This window comes from Puma concolor, chromosome A1 (assembly GCF_028749965.1).
Source record: "Puma concolor isolate L17-30 chromosome A1, mPumCon1.1.hap2, whole genome shotgun sequence".
Lineage (NCBI taxonomy): Eukaryota > Metazoa > Chordata > Mammalia > Carnivora > Felidae > Puma > Puma concolor.
In genome coordinates, this window is record NC_141667.1 from 129,605,621 (window position 1) to 129,623,884 (window position 18,264).

Consider the following 18,264-nt stretch of genomic DNA (forward strand, 5'->3'; position numbering starts at 1 on the left):
AACACGAATATTTGCTTGGATCAGTAGGCTCCAAGACGAGCTGTTGGATTGGGGGCACTAGAAGGAGTGAGGTGGAGAGAGAGGTACTGTTTACCGAGAGGGGACACAGATCACCCAGTCAATGAAGGTACTGTACTGACAGATAACCACCAGTTGGAGGTCTGGCTGCTGGAGCAAGAGGCTGAGGTACTACGGAAGCCAAGATTGTGAAGAGGAGGCCAAGGGGCTGAAAGAGCTGGTTCATTTACATGAATGGAGAAACTAAAAACTAAGGCAGGAATGCCCCTGGAGAGGAAAGGTGGGGAACTAGGATGGGCCAGGAGCTAAAATCTTCAAAGAACAAGGGGGAGAGACCAAGGGGGCCTGTCAATGGCTGTCAAAAGTGGAGAATGGGTGGTCTTGTCTGATGACATGGCTTCCAGACATGGGTATTTCCAAGGAGGAGGGCAAACTGTGACACTGAGGAGCAAAATAGTCATTCCAGATCCCACCAGGGACACAAGGACCACAGTAGGGGAAAGAGCCACCACTTGAGAGGCTGAAGGGGAAGCGGAGTCCTTACAGGAGAGGCAGTTTGCCATTAGAGCAAGAAAGCAAAGATGACATTCTGAAATGAGGTTGAGGATATGGGGAAATTCACTGATGCCAGACCATGAGTTTCAGAGACCAGTGAAAGGATTTCTAGACATGGGGTAGGGTAGTCGATGAGGTCAGAAAAGGGTAATGCAGAGGCACATGGGGCTTAGAGTCCTGGAGTGAAGGATACCCTTGGAATTCTGGACTTCATGTGGGACTGGTATGAACAGGGATAAAGGGGCTGTTGAGAGCAGCCCCGAGGAGCCCAAGGCAGAGGGTGGTAGCCAGGCTGGGTTTGTTGGGAGGGGAAAGGAGAGAGCACCTGTCGGGAGCCCTCTTCACTCCTCTGATGGTGGTCTGGAGGTTTGAGGAAGAGCAGTATTCCCAGAGCAGGTAGAGGCCTGCACTCCCTCTTTACTCCCACATAGAAATATTACTCAAAACTCTCTTCATAGAACCGAAAAATAAAACTACAGACACATCAATGAAAGAGAGTTATCCAGAAATAGAGTCTTACATATGGCATAATAAATCTCTATATAATAAAGTTTGCCCTCAAAACAGTAGAGATAAAAAGATGATTCCCCCTGCCCCAGGGACAAGTCACTATTTGAGAAAAAATAAATCCAGATCTTTACCTTAAATCTTACACTAAATGAATTCAAGTGATCTAAAAAGCTAGTGTAAAAAATGTAATATTAGTATAAAGATAGAAATAGACCCACACATACATGATCAATTGATTTTTAACAAATAGTACCAAGGTTGGGGCGCCTGGGTGCTCAGTCATTTGAGCAACCGACTCTTGATCTCGACTCAGTTAATGATCTCACAGTTCATGAGTTCAAGGCTTGCATCAGGCTCTGTGCTAATGGCACGGAGCCTGCTTGAGATCCTCTCTTTCTCTCTGCCCCTCCCCCCACTTGTGTTCTTTCTCTCTCTCTCCCTCTCAAAGTAAATAAATAAACTTAGGGGGAAAAAAACACAAAAAAACCAAAACAGTACCAAGGCAACTCAATGGGGAGCAAACAATCTTTCCAGCAAATGGTCCTGGGACTATTGGATAGCCATATGTAAAATTCATACCACAAACATATATCATTTATACTATATATAAAAATTATATGATATGGATTAGAGGCCATATGTATATGTATGACCCATATCCAAATTATATATACAAATTTTATACAAAAATTATATACAACACAATTTAAAAACAGGCAAAAGACTTGAATTGAAGAAGACTTTACCAAAGAAGTTATTTAGGTAACAAATAAACAACATGAGATGCTCAACATCTTTTGTCATTAGGAAAATATAAATGAAAACTATGAACCCACTAGAAGGACCAGAATTTAACAAGACCGACCAAATCAAGTGCTGGCAAGGATGGGAACTGTGGTTGCCCTGGGATGGATGGAACACAAAAGTGCCATGAGGAAACACGGGGAAATTATGGGTATGTTGTATGAGCAAAGCAGAGTTTAACCTTCATTTGCTCAGCTGATAGACATTTCAGTTGTTGCCGGTTTGGGCTTGTGGCTGACGCAAAGATGTGTCACCCAGATCCTTCCTCAAGGAAGGATTTGCTGTCCAGTTGCAGAGAGTGTGATAAGCAGAAACCTGCAGCTAGTAGTTTATTCAGGGTCTGCCTGAGCTGCAGAGGGCTGCCTTGCCCCTTTTCAGAGCAGCTGGCATCCAGTGACTGAACAAAGCAGGGATATAGAGGCTGGGCCATTTTAATCCAATCTGGGACAATCCAGATGCACAATATTTGCTCCAGAGTTCCCTGCCAACTTGGCTTAGACGTCAATGAATGTGCATCACAGTTGGACTTCTTCTGCTCAATCCTGCTTCCTCTCCCTTCCTTTCATTGATGTTGATTCCTAATGTCCATCATAAATATCTTGTGCTCCAAACTCCATCTCAGCATCTGTTTCCTGGGAACCAGATTTATGACAGGGCTATGACAAACCGAGCTCCTATGACCATTCTTGTCCATGTTTCCTGTCCTATTAACACTCTTTTCTGTAGGATATTTGCCTAGGAATGGAATTGCTGGCTCATAGTGTATGTTATTTTCAGCTTACTTGGATAATGCTGAACTGTTTTCCAAAATGTTTCTATATCTTTATGTAAATTTATATAGATGAATGTTTTTGCTTATTCAATTTGGTAAGTATGTAGTGATATCTTACTGTGATTTTAATTGACATTTGCCTGATGACCAAAAAATTTGAACAGTTTTATGTTACTGGCCTTTGTGTTTCTTTTTTTCAAAGTGCCTATCTTTTGCCCATTTTTCTTTTTCCCAAGTTATTCTGTTTTTTGTATTTACTCATTTATTTTAAAACCACTTTATTAAAGTATGATTGACATACAGAAAGCTATACATATTTAATGTATACAGCTTGATGAGTTTGGAATGCACATTCTTCTACTGGGTTGTCTTCTGTTATTATTTCTCATGAGTCCTGTATATATTCTGGATAAAAGCCTTTGATAGTTTTAAAAAAAATTTTTTTAATGTTTTATTTATTTTTGAAAGAGAGAAAAAGAGCATGAGCAGGAGAAAGGCAGAGAGAGGGAGACACAGAATCGGAGGCAGGCTCCAGGCCTCAAGCTGTCAGCACAGAGCCTGATATGGGGCTTGAACTCACAAACCATGAGATCATGACCCGAGCCGAAGTTGGACGCTTAACCAACTGAGCCACCCAGGCACCCCATAGCCTTTGATAGTTTTATCTGTTATTATTATCTTCTGCTACTCTGTAGATTGCCTTTTCACTCTCTTAATGTTGTCTTTTGATGAATATAAATTCTTCATTTTATCCGTCTTTCCTTTGTAATATTGCTTTTTGTGTTTTGTTTAAGACCATTTCCCTACCCAAGATTATAAAGATATTCTTCTACATTGTTATTTTTCTACATTATTATTATTATTAATGTTTATTTATTTTGAGAGAGAGAGAGAGTGCGTGCACACATGTGTGCGGGAGGGACAAAGGGAGAGAGAGGATCCCAAGCAGGGTCCATGATGTCAGTGCAGAGCCCAATGTGGGCCTTGATCTCAAAACGTGAAATCATGACCTGAGCCAAAATCAAGAGTTGGATGCTTAACCCACTGAGCCATGCGGGCGCCCCTCTACATTATTATTTTAAAACTTTACAATTTTGGCTTTTCTATTTAGGTCCATATACACCTGAAGTTGATTTTGGTGTATGGTGTAAATTTAGTAGGGGTTCAATTTCATTCTTTTCCTATATAGATCCTCAGTTGTTCCAGCCAAGTTTATTAAGAATCTTTCTGCCAATGCTGTACCATGCCACTTCTGTCAAAAACCAAGCATCTAGATATGTGCAGCTCTGTTTCTGTAATCTCATCTCTATTCCATTGAACTGCCTATCCCCCAAATCCAGGCCCTCTCCTAATTAGTACAGCTTTATAGTAATCTGATATAGTAATAGCAATTCCTCTAACCTCGTTCTTCCTCTAGAGTGACTTAGCTATTCTTGGCTTGTGCATGTCCACATAAATTTTGGAATCATCTTGTCCAGTCCCACAAAAAGTCCTCATGAAACTTTATAGAAATAAAATTGAATCTATAGATCACTTTGGGAAGAACTGATGATCTTTGTAATATTTTAGTCTTCCAATCCATGAACACTATAGCTTCATTTATTAAGATCTTTAATTTCTGTCTATAATGCTGTAAATTTTTCTGCATTGGAGACTTATTCAAATTTTATTGCTTTATTCCTAGTGATTTGATATTTTAAAATGATATTCTAAGTGCTATCCTTTTAAAATATAATTTCCTTTTTGTTGCTGTTAAATACATTGATTTGTATATATTTACTTTTTTTATTTTTTATTTTTTTTTTTAATTTTTTTTTAAATTTTTTTTTTTTTTCTTCAACGTTTATTTTATTTTTGGGACAGAGAGAGACAGAGCATGAACGGGGGAGGGGCAGAGAGAGAGGGAGACACAGAATCGGAAACAGGCTCCAGGCTCTGAGCCATCAGCCCAGAGCCTGACGCGGGGCTCGAACTCACGGACCGCGAGATCGTGACCTGGCTGAAGTCGGACGCTTAACCGACTGCGCCACCCAGGCGCCCCTATATTTACTTTTTTTAAATCCAAGAAACTTGCTGGACTTTGTTAATAATTCTAATTACCTGTAGAGCATTTTAAAAATTTCCTCTGTATACTATCAAAACATCTATAAATAAAGGAAATTTTATTTCTTCCTTTTCCAGTCCTTATTCCTCTTCTTTCTTCACTGTGTTGGCCAAGATCTCCAGTATGATGCTGAATAAAAGTGGTGGTAATGGATATCTTTGTTTTGTTCCAATTTTCAAAGGGAAAATTTCCAATGTTTTACCACTAAGTATGATGCTTGCATTAGTTATTTTTTAAAAGACAGCCTTTTTAAAATTAAGGAAGTTTCTTTCCAGTTCCAGTTTGGCTCAAGGTTGTTTTTTTTATTTTATTTTATTTTATTTTATTTTATTTTATTTTATTTTATTTTTTTTCAACGTTTATTTTTTATTTTTGGGACAGAGAGAGACAGAGCATGAACGGGGGAGGGGCAGAGAGAGAGGGAGACACAGAATCGGAAACAGGCTCCAGGCTCCGAGCCATCAGCACAGAGCCTGACGCGGGGCTCGAACTCACGGACCGCGAGATCGTGACCTGGCTGAAGTCGGACGCTTAACCGACTGCGCCACCCAGGCGCCCCAAGGTTGTTTTTTTTCCCCACTATTTATCCATTTGATTCAATGGATGTTGCATTTTATAAAATGCTTTTTCTGCATCCACTGAGATAACTATAGGATTTTTCTTCTTTAATCTATTAATGTGATAAATGACATTGACCAGTTTTTGAAAGTTAAACAAAGCTTGAATTTCTAGGATAATTATAACTTGGTCATATGAACTATCTTTGTTATTATATGATGATAAATTTTGTTTATTTTATTATTTAAAAAATGGTTTTTTTTTAACATTTATTTATTGTTAAGAGACAGAGTGCGAGCAGGGAGGACTACAGAGAGAGGGAGACACAGAATGTGAAGCAGGCTCCAGGCTCTGAGCTGTCAGCACAGAGCCCAACATGGGACTCAAACCCACAAACTGAGATCATGACCTGAGCTGAAGTCAGATGCTCAACCGACCAAGCCACCCAGGTGCCCCTAAATTTTGTTTAATTTAAAGTTTATTTATTGAGGGAGAGAGAGAGAGGGAGGGAGGGAGAGAGAGAGAATGAGTAGGGGAGGGGCAGAGACAGAGAATCCCAAGCAGGCTCCACACTGTCAGCACAGAGCCCAACAGGAGGCTCCAACTCATGAACCCCAAGATCATGACCTGAACTACAATCAAGAGTCTGATGCTTAACCAACCGAGCCACCCAGGTGCCCCAATAAATTTTAATAATACTTTGTTTAGGGTTTTTATATGCATGTTCATAAACAAGACTGGCCTTCAATTTTCCTATATTGACCCTGTTAGATTTGGGGGTCAGGGACATATTAGATCCATGAAATGAGTTAGAAGGATAACTTTAGTCTTTGGGAGTAGAAACTTCTATACTTGTGGAAGTTTGTATATGAATGGTATTTTCTATCTGGAAAAAAGAAATCTTTGTGGAAAGATTTTAAATTACTGATACAATCTCTTTAATAAAATATACAATATAAAATATTTAGGAATAAATAGAATCAAGTACAAATATAAAATATAAAACAAAGTATAAAACATAAAATATTGAAGAATAAATATAATCAAGCAAATATAGGACTTATATACTGAAAATTATAATGCATTTTTGAGAGAAATTAAGGGGAAAAAAGAAATTAAAGAAGACCTAAATAAATGGAATAGATATCCTATGTTCATGAATCAAAAGACAATATTGTTCAGATGGTAACCTACAGAATCAATGCAATCCCCATTCCAATGAGTTTCTTTGCAGAAACTAACAAGCTAATCCTATATCATGTAGAAAATGCAAGGGACTCAGGACAATGAAAACAATCTGGGTAAAAACCAAAAAGTTGGAGGACTCACACGTCCTGCTTTCAAAACTTACTGCAAAGCTACAGAAATCAAGACTATGTGATATTGGCATAACGAATAAACACACAGATAATAGAATAAAAGTGAAAATTCAGAAATAAACTCTTACATTCAAGGTCAACTGATTTTCAACAAGGGCACAAGACAATTTAATGGGCTAAAAGAAAAAACAGTGCTGGAACAACTGAATATTCACGTACAGAAGAATGCAGTTGGATCCCTACCTCACATCATACCTAAAAACTAACTCAAACCAAATCAAAGATCCAAATGTAAGAAATAAAACTCAAACCATTAAAAGAAAACATAGATGTAAATATTTGTTACTTGGATCAAGCAATCATTTCTTAGCCATGAAACCAAAAGCACAGGCAACCAAAGAAACATATAAACTTGGACCTCACCAAAATTAAAAATTTTATGCTACAGAGAGCAACATTAAAAAAGTATAAAGACAATCTAGATGATGGTAGAAAATTTTTACAAATTATATATCTGACAAAGGGCTTTTATCTAGAATATATAAAGAACTCTTACAACTCAAAAGTAGAAAGACAAATGCTCAATTTAAAAATGGGCAAAGGATCTGAATATACATTGCTTCAAAGAATATATACAAATTGCCAATAAGCACATGAAAAAATACTCATTATTAGTCATCAGGGAAAAGCAAATGAAATCATACTCTGATACTACATCATACATACCACTAGAATGACTACAATTAAAAGAACAGATAATAACAAATGTTGGCAAGGATGTGGAGAAATTAGAACCCTCATACACTACTGGTAGAAATGTAAAATAGTGCAACTGCTTTGGAAAACAATCTGACAGTTCCCCTAAAGATTAAATATAGAGTTGCCATATGATCCAGAAATTCTACTCCTAGGGATATACTCAAGGGAACGGAAAACATATATCTATAGAAAAACTTATACATAAATGCCCATAGCAGCATTATTCATAGTATTCCAAAAGTAGAAACAACCCAAGAGTCATAAACTGATAAGTGGATAAACCAAATAAATGGAATATTATCCAGCCATAAAAAGGAAAGAAATTCTAATACATGCTACCACATGGATAAACCATGAAAACATTACGTAAGTAAAGAAGCTAGTGACAAAAGACCACACATTGTGTGATTCCACTTAAATGAAATATCCAGAATAGGCAAATCCATAAAGAGAAAATAGGGGTACCTGGCTGGCTCAGTAGATGGAGCATGTGACTCTTGATCTTGGGGTTGTGAGTTCGAGCCCCATGTTGGGCGTAGAGTTTACTTAATAATAATAAAAAAGGGCAGCAAGTAGATTAGTGGTTATCTAATGCCCTGGAGGTAGGGTATAGGGGGAAAAGTGAAATGACTCCTAATGGGTATGATTTTTGGAGGAGAAGGTGATGAAATGCCCTAAAAGTGATTGCAGTGATCATTGCACATCTCTGTGAATATACTAAAAACTACTGAATTCTATACCTTAAATAGATGAATTGCATGGTATGTGAATTATATGTCAATCAAGTTATTTATTAAAAAAATATATATATCAGAGGCACCTGGCTGGCTCAGTCGATGGGGCATGCAACTCTTGATCTCAGGGTTATGAGTTTGAGCCCCATGTTGGTTATAGAGATTACTTAAATAAAAAAATAAATACATTTTAATGGATCTGAGAATCAGGAGGACTCTGATGACCCTCAGCCAGCCAAAAGCATTTCAGTGCCATGGTCAGTTATTGGAAATTGGCAGGATGGGGAGTGATGTGAACAAGGAAGAAAGGAAAATACAGGGGAAAGACTTGGCCATGAAGGCAGAAGTGAGACTTGATGGAAAAGAAGGCTCAGGAGTATGTATTCTTTAGAGTCACATAAGACACATTACATACCTCAGCCTGAGATCTAGCTCATCAAAGAAGCTGGTGAAGCTGATTCTGTGGGCCTTTCCAGCCTTCTCTCCTGATGCTGGTCAGACCGGCCAGGCCAGTCCTCTCTTCCTATACCACTAAAACTTAGCCACCTGGAAAGGCTTACCACACCCGCCTCATCTTGGAGCCTTTCCCAAGAGGTGCCATCTCCCACTGACCTCTCCCTTCTCAGCCTGCTTTCACACTGCATACAAGATGTCATCACTATATTGTTATCTTACATGACCAGGTATTCCAGATTCACCAATGCTGTCCTGGTGACCTGATTTGGGGAGTAGGATATTGCCTAGAGCCTGGGACCCAGAACCTTCAGGTTGCCAAACTCATTAATAAAACATTCTCTTATGACCATCACCCCATGCCTGGCTTCTATAGGCTGGCCCCTCTTTGAGGATATGGTCACTGAATGTGGGTTTCTAGGAAGCCATGGTTTCTAGGAAAGCCTACATGTGCCCACCCATTCCATGTGGGCCAGAGTCAGCAAGAAAGACATACTTATTAAGCCTTGGGCCCCAGTATTTTCAGAAGAGCACAAGCCCCATGAGGCTGGCCTTAAGGTGTGAGGGGGACTTCTCTATACCCTCCCCACTCTTGGAAAACAAAAATGCTGTTAATTGTCATATGAAATAAAGGCTTTGATAAAGCCCAGTAAATGGTGCTTAGCTTTTTTGAACACAGTGTTTCCCAAAAATATTTGTCCTTGGGACCTTTTGTCCACCCCATCCACTATCATCCAGGAACACATCACCCCAACAAAAAAGTCTAGAACCTGTAACTGGCACTTGTGGCCCAGCCTACAAATTTCAATGGCCAACCTCTCCTCCTCCACCAGGACCCTTCTCTGTATCTTACATATTCTCCTCTAAGGCATAGCCCACAGCTATCTCCACCTGCTGGGGTGCCAGTATCTCTGAGTCACCTGTTCCCTTAAACACACAGAGACCCCTCTCCCCACCTCATACCCACAGCTGGCTATTGCTTCCAACATTGAATATCCTTGAGTATGCCTGTCGTTTCCCTATCCCCCTTTCCAGGTCATTCCTTACAGCTCTCTGGGTTGCCCCTGTGAGGCCATGTGCATGAGACACCACATTTGGCAACAAGCCAACGCGGCAGCACTGGGCTTTGAAGTATTCTCAGAACCTGAGTCCCCTCTCTCAGCTTCTCTACCCCATAGGGATTCTGCCCCAGATAGCAGAAGAGCAGGGTATAGGGCAGGATCAGAGGTGGAAATGGGCATGGGGCCACAATCCAGTAGCAGCTTTTCCCATGGGCAGGGATCAGAGGACCGTCCCTATGCCTAAATTTGGCACTTGGTGAATGATCATTGACAGTTCTTAGAAGCCCCCACTCCTCCAGACCCTAGTGGGGGCACATTCTCCACGAGGGAACTGGACACTTCCCAAAACTCAACACATCCTGGCTGGAGCTGGCTGTGGGCTGGGCACCCCCGGGCCAGCCGGGCAGGGCGGGGTGAACTGGAGAGCCGCGGATGGGCCTCACACCCAGGCTGGGCCAGGACACCCCGTCCTTGGCCGAGGCCCAAACCGGCTCTGTTTACAGAATCTGTCAGCTCTGTTCCCCCTCCCCCACCCGGCACTTCCCCTAGAGTCCTGGGGGCTGGGAGAGGGGCAGGCGGAGCCTGAGGGAGACTAGGAGGCAGCCAAATCCCAGTCTGGTCCCTCAGTCCTCCTCCCCTTCTTGGCGCCTAGGGTCTATCTCCGCGGGTTCTCCAATCTTCTGGTTTCCCTTTCAAAAGCATTGGGTGGGAATGCGCCTTTTAAAAGAGAAATCTGCAAAAGACAACGCTTACTCCCAAGGAAAGTTTAACTAATGGTGGAAAGATAAGACACTGGGCCGGCAGGCGCAGGGAGAGTTTTCTAGGCAAGGGGTTCCTGGATACCTCCAGACAGCCCGGAAGGAGGCTCTCTCTTTCCTTGGGACCCCAAACTCATGGGCCCCTGGGAATTTTTCCAAGAACTACCAGAGGAACTTGGTACAAATTAGATGTAACCCGTCGGGCAGGCTGGGGGCTTTTGGGGGGTAGCGACGTCTCGAGATAAGGCCAACAGCCGGACAGGCCACCGTGACTCAGCTGCCTTGGGCTGCAGGGAAGCTCCACGGGCGCCCCCAGGAGCCGGAGGGGGAAGGCGGGACCCGGACTGCGTTGCTCCGCCCCTACCCCGCCCCCTGGCTCCGGGAAAGCCTGCCCACCACCCCCAGCTTCCCAGAGGCGCCCGGATTTCCCACGGGTTTCCCCACCTGCTGCAAATAGTAACAAAGGCTGGCGTTTGCAGAGCGCTCACGCTGTGCTAGGTACTTAGCAGGAATCGTGTCTTTTGTGACCTCCAGCAAGGCTCTGAAGAGGGCACCACTTTTGCTGCTAGAGAAAGAAACCGAGGCTCAGAGAGGCCAAGCTACTTACTGAAGGTCACACAGCTACTGAGTGGTAGGGGCCAGAGTTTACAAAACCTCAGATACTTCTTACCCCTTAGGGTACCATGTCCTGACCTTCCTGTTGCTAGCGGGTCCTCTGGGCCTTTCTAAGGAACCAGGACATCCCCTGGGTTGGGGGCTAACACATTACAAATATTTATCTTGGGGCAAATTCAGTGATATTGATTACGTGTGTCCTGAACTCCCAGCCTGGTTTCACATGGTGGCAAAATTCCCCAGCCTTAAGTTTCCCTTTGACCCCCACTCTGACGGAAACTCCTGGGCACAGGGCTGGGCCCCCAGGGAACACTGCCACGCCAATGCTTAGCCCTGCCCTCTGGAGAGATGCAGTCTCCAGAAAGCCCCTATCTTGCTTACAGATTCGTCCCCCAACCCTGGGACCTTGCCAAGAGAGAATCAGCAGGTGCACACCACCCCCCTGCTGCTGGCTGGGCCCTGACCATATGCAGTCAAGGACAGGACAGTGCCACAGAAAGCCAAGTCTGAGCCACAGAAGAGGTCAAGGAGCAAAGGGCAATCTGTACCCTAGGGCTGTCCTGGGAGCTAATGAGCTCCATGTTATGTGGTGTGGAAGAAATGATTCAAAAATAGGGTGGGATGAGATGACCTCTGAAACCCCAAATTCCTCTCTCCTGTGAGTCAGGCAGTGTCCAAGTGAATGGCCTGTTGTGACAGCCACTCACATAGAAACTTTCCCAGACTCTCTCATTTTCTTCTCCTTTGGCCTTTTTCTTTGGGGACCTGGGACCTTTCTCCTGGAGACTCGGGAAGTATTGGGAAGGAGATCACTGCCACATGTCCCTGCCTCAGTTTGCTACTCTGTCTCAGCGGCCATTATGTAGGCTCTGGGAGGGCTCTGACTTGTGGGGAGTAAGGAAGGAAGCAAAGAAGGAAGGAAAGAAGGACCACGAGAGGGAGAAATCTTGAGACCGGGGACTGCTTCTGTGGCTGAGTTGGTTTGATCTTTGGCCCCAGTCATAGCTCCATCCTCTTCCCCTAGATATGAGATCTTGAGCACTGTCACTTTATCTCCCAGGGCCTCTGTGAAATGAAAGAACTCTTAATATCAACCTCCCTTGTTGGGAGGGTTGTCGGTAGCAACAATGAGTGACCGCTGGGGGTAAGGTCATCTGAAACACAATTCTGTGCTTGTGCCCAGTGGGCAGTCCAGCTCTACAAGCAGACATCATTCGTCATGGTTCTGTCTGAGGAAATAAGTCCCCAAAGACAGGCCAGTTTGGATGGGAGAGGAGGGAGAAAGGGACGTGACTAGGGGCTGCAGGGGGTGGGTCTCCTGCAGCAGGAAGAGCTATGGTCTGTGGTCAGTGGACCTGTGTCCTAAAGATACTAAGTACTGCCTCTGTGGTCCAGCATGGTGCTAGGTGCTTCACAAACATTGTCATATTTAGTTCTATCTATAAGGCAGGTAGTGTTGCCATCTCCATTTTATAGTTAGCAAAAGCAAGGCTTAGAGAAGTTAGGTGAGCTGTCATCGGAGGGGCACAGAGTCATAGCCAGGCACGCTGGCTCTGGAGCCCTGTCCTACCCAACTCCAGACTCAGGTCCCTCCTCAACTACCCCCACAGTTGTCTTAGGGGCTGGTACCCGGTGGCCCGGCAGATTGTGCCCAGTTCCCCAAGGTCCGTGCCCTTGCCTGGCACCCTCTCTCTGCCAGTTGCCTTGACCACCCAGAACAGTGCTGGTCAACCTGAGTCTGGCATCATGACAGTGTTATACCTTGTACCTTGTACCTTGTACAGAGAGACAGGGACTAGGATCAAAGCCCCAAATGACAGGAGACAGGGTATGGGGGAGAGGTCTTGCCTGGTGCTCAGCTTTGCACAGCAAAGGAAGAAAAGAAGACTGGGAGGCAAGGAGCCACCCCTACCCACCCTGAATTCGGAACTAAGAAGTGACCTTAGGCACCTTGTTACCAGACCAGCTATGGTTCCATAAGCATTGGTTTTAGTGAAGGTTTTAGATGGTCATCAAGCGAAGGTTTTAGATGGTCATCAAGGAAGCTGTAAGACTGAGGCTGCCCTAACTAAGAGGTAATACTGGAGGACCTCAAGTCCCCCACACCTAATTTTCCTGTCAGAATCATGACCTAGCCTAGGGCATTCCCTGATCAAAGCCCTGTATCACCAGGAGGTCTGGAAAACCTCTGTCCAGTGGCTCTGAGCCCCACATGGGTTCCCTGCCTTTAGTTAGAAGAGCCCCCTCTTTGCCCTCACACCTTCACTCCCAAGGAACTCTTCCTCTGTCCTTGGAAACAAACTGCTCCCAACTTCAAAGCATTATAATCCCCCCCAAAGAGCAATCTTGAGAATGTCAAGGGGGAAATTATTGAATTATCCTGGTTGGCAGAAAAATCTAATTTATAGCAAAGCACTTCTCCTGAAGTTTTAATAGATTTTTTTCCTCCGATGGATTTTAATGTGCAATTGTTTCCCGGGCTCGGAAATTTAGTTGGAAGCACTGACATTGCTTTTCAATGCTTGATTTATTGCCAGCTCTCTGCTTTTGAGCCTGATAGCAAACCCAACATTCTATTTTCCTAAACTGAGAGACTGCACTTTCTGTTTATCCTGCTAGACCAGACATCTGATGGCACTGCCATCTCATTAAGGGTGTAAGGAGGACTGGCGATCTGGCTGAAACTTTCATGCCCTCCCTACCTGGCTCCCAAGGACAAGTCCCCTCCTTGAGGATTTTGCTGGATGGAATCTTAGTACTATGTTATGAGGATACTGTTGATCTGTGGACACCACCGGGGGCAATGGCATGGCTAACCTTCCCCTCTGCCCACTCCCTGCTTCTCAGTCCGTCAAGGTGTGTGGCACAAAATAAGGGCTCAGCCAATAGGTGTTGAATCAAAGAGAGTGGGGCAAGAGGGTGGTGTGACTGAGTGTCAGAGTCCTGCTTGGGCCAATGACAGCTTAGGCCAAGGAACATTGTGTTGACATCTTTGCCCAAGCTCCAGTCCATTGGATTGCAATCATCTGGGCATATACAGGGGCAGCAGGTAAGAGTGCTGTCTAGAGATTTTAATTAATGGTAGCATGACCAACTTGGGAGAAAGGGCACAAAGGCATCAAAAAAATACACTCTACCCTCAAAGATAAGAAGCTTAGTGAGCCCCCAGCCACCTTTCATGAGTATCTGACTAGGGCAATGCTTAACTCAAACTTGGTAAGGAGAGTGGGGCTTTTGGAATGTACAACAGGCAGAGAAGGGAGTTATTTAGGAATAAAATAGACTTCCTTTGATCCCTTGGAATGATGATACCCATTTTACAGACACAGAAAATGAGGCTCAAAGAGGGGCAGAAACTCACAAAGCTTTGGCAAACAGCCAAAGTGACACTGAGATCCAGCTGTTTGACTCCCTGAGGTCTCTTTTCACAGCAGTGTGGGAGGCTGTACCAGGCTCTTGCTAGACTGACCCTGCAGGACTCAGCAAAGTTCAGGATCCTTTGAAAGAGTGGGCATCCCTCAGGCCCCCAAAAGAGGTTGCCGACCATCTAGTTTTAGAATAGGTTGACAGGCCCATGGGGATTCCTTCCTAGGTCACCCTTGTTTTCTGGGGGTTTCTCCTAGCAATCCTGCCATCTCTGACCCCATGTACCCAAATATCCAGACCCTGCCCCCCTCAGAGATTCCAGTCTCTTTCTTCCCAGAGATCCCTGCTGTCGTGCCAAGTGAAAGGATCATTTGGCCAGAGAGGGGTGTGAACAAGGAATGAGGAGGAAAGGGTCTGTACCCTTTTGATCACTCCTTCTCTCTATACTGTGTCCTCCCCCGTTTCTCCCTGACTGCCTTATCTTCTATCCTTGGGAAATTTGGGGTTCCTATCACAGGGCAGTACCAGGAACAGAGTCAAACGGCCTGACCTCTGGGAAGCCTAGAGGAAGTCCCTGGGGCTAGAGGGGTCACCCTGGCCAGAGTCCCTATCTGGACATGGAAGTTGGGACTTCCATGGAAGTGGCAGGAAGTTGGGAAACACTCCCAGTGTGTAGGGCTGAAGCAGACCCTGCACACTTTGTGAGACTACTCCCATTACATCCAGCCCTCTGGAGCAAATCCAGGAGCCCAGCCAGGAGAGAGTGGTTTGGGGGGGGGCACATAGAATTGTGAGGAGGGGGATCATGGCAGGTGTTTCTCTCTAACTTCAGGGAAGAGACAGGCCTGGGGCTGAGGATCCTAGAGACTCCACTCCTATAAGGAAGGTATCCTCACCACTCAAGCTGCAAAAGCTCTGTCATGGGGACAGAGTACATTGTCACAGGGCTATTCCCCTGGCAACCTGCCTCTCAAGGTTCCACCAGAGGAGCTTCTCCTCAGGAGTGAGGGAGAGCTACTACCCTCATTAATTCACCCTGCCCCTCCAGATTTAATGACTTCCCAAATGCTACCTCTGCTGGGACAAGTCCCCAGCTGTGTCCCAGCCAGCTGGAACCCAGGTGACCTGATTCCCTTCCTGGTACTCATCTCTGTACCCCCTGACAGACTTGTGACTGCACCAGACATGGATGTGAGCCAGGCCCAAGAGAGCTGAGTGGCAGGTGGGGGGAAGAAGAAGGAAGCTTGAGCAAGCTGGTTATGCAATTCTAGCTCCTGGGGATGGGGAGCTCATGACAAGCCAAGACTGGGACACTTTTCCTGAGGGTGTTGGGAAGCAGACTTCCAGGATGCTTCCAGAAGGACAAAATGGAGATCAGGGATGAGGAAGCTGCTGATAGGACCCCAAATACATGTTAAGTCAGTCTTCAGTAGGTCTGGGAGCTTTGAGGGTCCCAACTGGTCAGCTAGAAAGGCAGGACCAAGGAGCGCTCAACATGGTGCCCCAGTCCCCCACCTGCAGTTTGGTAAGATGAGGTGTAGGGCAGCCCAGTTCTGGAAGGAGGTATGCATGAGCAGGGCTCTGGCCCCACCCATGAAAGCTCCCCAATGCCACAGCCCCTGCTGACCAGCCATTCTGATCAGACCATGGGGCAGGGTCCCTTGCCTAGGTTTCTGAAACCTTACCCTCTGGTGAGTAATTTCTAGGAATTTGTGCCTGGCATCAAGATCAGAGATTTTGCTCTCCACCTCCTACCTCTGAAGGATTCACGAAGAAGGGCTTTCTTGAGGGCCCTGGGGGATGCTTCTGATCTGAGAAGGCTCCAGAGGCAGGATGAGGGGCATGTGTGGACCTGAAGCACTTGGGGCAGGAGGTTTCTGGACCAGGTCCTCCATCCCACGCACCCTGGCACAGGATCCCTGGGTCTGAGTCTGACAGGCACCAGAGGCTGGCATGCTTGATGGTGGTCATGCAACAGGCATGTCCACCACCCAAGCCCTTGGCCCCCAGCCCATGCCTCAGTCCCACTGCCTCTCAGTGCCAAGCAGACTCAACAAGGGCAGTAGAAAATGGCCTGAGCTCAAGTTGCAGCTGAAAGTCCGGGCTAGACTTAAAGAACTTTCTGAATATAGGAGCTGTGATGTGTAACCAGCAGAGGTGTGAGAAGGTAGACTAATCACTCAACTCTTAACAACCACATGCCAGCCTTGTCCCTTCAACTTGTTTTTTCCACTGGTCAGATCTCAGGAAATGGCAATGCCAGCCACCTATCCACCCAAGCCCCCTGGGCAGTGAGCCCTTCAGCCCCATGGCCAACCCAGCATCTTTTCCTTCCAAACATCTCCAGAAACAGTCCCTAGCCCTCCACCTCCACTGCTACTACTCAAGCCAAGCCACCACCACCCCTCTTGTAGATGCCTGTAGCAACCTCTCCCTGTCTGCCTGCTCCTATCCATGCCCTTGCTGTCCATTCTCCACCCAACAGCCAGAGTGAACTCAGAATTTAAGTCAAAGGGGTCTCTCTCCTGCTGCAAACCCTCCAGGGGACTATGATCCCCTTGGGTAAAGGTCCTGCCCAGTCTGGCTCCAGGACATCTCCTGCTACCTTGACTCAACATTCAGCCACACAGTGACCTCATTCTGCATGCCCCTAGCTTCACCATGACTCTCCCATCTTCCTGGACTTTAAACTGTCACTTACTCATCTTTTAAGACCAGGAAGACTTTCTGGTCTGCCAACCCGCTCCAAGGCTGTGAGAATTCTTGCTGAACCTGAATCCATCTCCCCAATACCTATCACCTCTTGCTGTCATCTTTCTTTACTCTGGAATCTACCTACTTAAGAGTGACAGCCACAATCAAGACAATAGAACAGACATGTGAAATGACCACAACCCATCATCAATGATATCATCATCATCACTGCTCACTGTTACTGAGCACATTATATGTGCCCAGTACTATTGTAAGCATTTTATGTGGATTAAGTTATTTAATCTTTGTGAAAATCCTATGAAGTCAGATTTGCCTTAAATTCCAAGATGCCCCATAGGGAGTCAGTGTGGCCTGAGGTGGATAGGAAGGTTTTGTGGTAGAAGTAGGAATGGAACTGGGGTTCAAGGGATGAGGAATAACTGGTAGATAGGCACAGGAGAAGTAGTCCAGGCCAGTATGAAGAATACTCCTAATAGTAATAATATATTGAGCACTTACTATGGACCCTTCACTGTGCTCAAGAGCTTTATATTTATTATCTTGTTGGACACTCACAACAACCATGAGAGGTAGATATCAAGAGTCCCATTGTGCAGACAAGGACACTGAGTAACTACTGTTGGTCTCCAGCCTTGGAGGGAAAGAAACAGCCTTGGCCCAAGAGGCTTCAGTCCCCTGAGGAAAGAGCCCAGGACAAGGAGAGCAGGACTGTTGGTATAGGAGGGAGTGGACACTCACTACTTGCTCTGAGGGGGAGCAGTGAGGGCTGGAGGTACCATCTCAGAGGAAGTGGGAGAGGACCAGAGCTGGGCTTTGAAGGATGGGCAGGAGTTAGGGAGGCAGAAATAAGGGGAGGTTGGTGATGGAGGATGGGGGCCACATAGCCCCCTTCTTTTGCCCCTCATCACCTTCCCCACTATCTCCCAGGATCCCAAGAGTAAGCTTCCAGAGGAGAATACTTACAAATTTAAGTGCCTCATACCCATGCAACTTTTTCTTTTTTTATTATCATAAAATACACCTAACCTAAAATGTACCACTTTAACTATTTTTAAATGTATGTTCAGGGGTATTAAGTACAACCTCATCACTGTGCAACCATTACCACCATCCATCCCCAGAACTTTTTCATCATTCCAAACTGATTAATAATTCTCCATTCC

The 18,264-nt window shown here is 45.1% G+C and overlaps 1 protein-coding gene and 1 long non-coding RNA gene across 5 annotated transcripts in view; one reads left to right on the forward strand and one right to left on the reverse strand.

Annotated features, from left to right (window-relative positions):
- The window catches only part of JADE2 (jade family PHD finger 2), a 134,605-nt gene that overhangs the window by 79,695 nt on the left and 36,646 nt on the right, over positions 1 to 18,264 (reverse strand). The gene's annotated exons all lie outside the window — the stretch shown is intronic.
- The window catches only part of LOC147584468 (uncharacterized), a 56,264-nt gene that overhangs the window by 28,857 nt on the left and 9,143 nt on the right, over positions 1 to 18,264 (forward strand). Inside the window, exon 5 of one of the 4 annotated variants that reach the window (XR_015250153.1) lies at positions 4,841 to 5,000. The exons of 2 other annotated variants lie outside the window; for them this stretch is intronic. This is a non-coding gene — a long non-coding RNA (uncharacterized LOC147584468). Of the gene's footprint in view, positions 1 to 4,840; positions 5,001 to 18,264 lie in introns of those variants that run through there. One more of the 4 variants, XR_015250151.1, reaches the window with a different exon arrangement.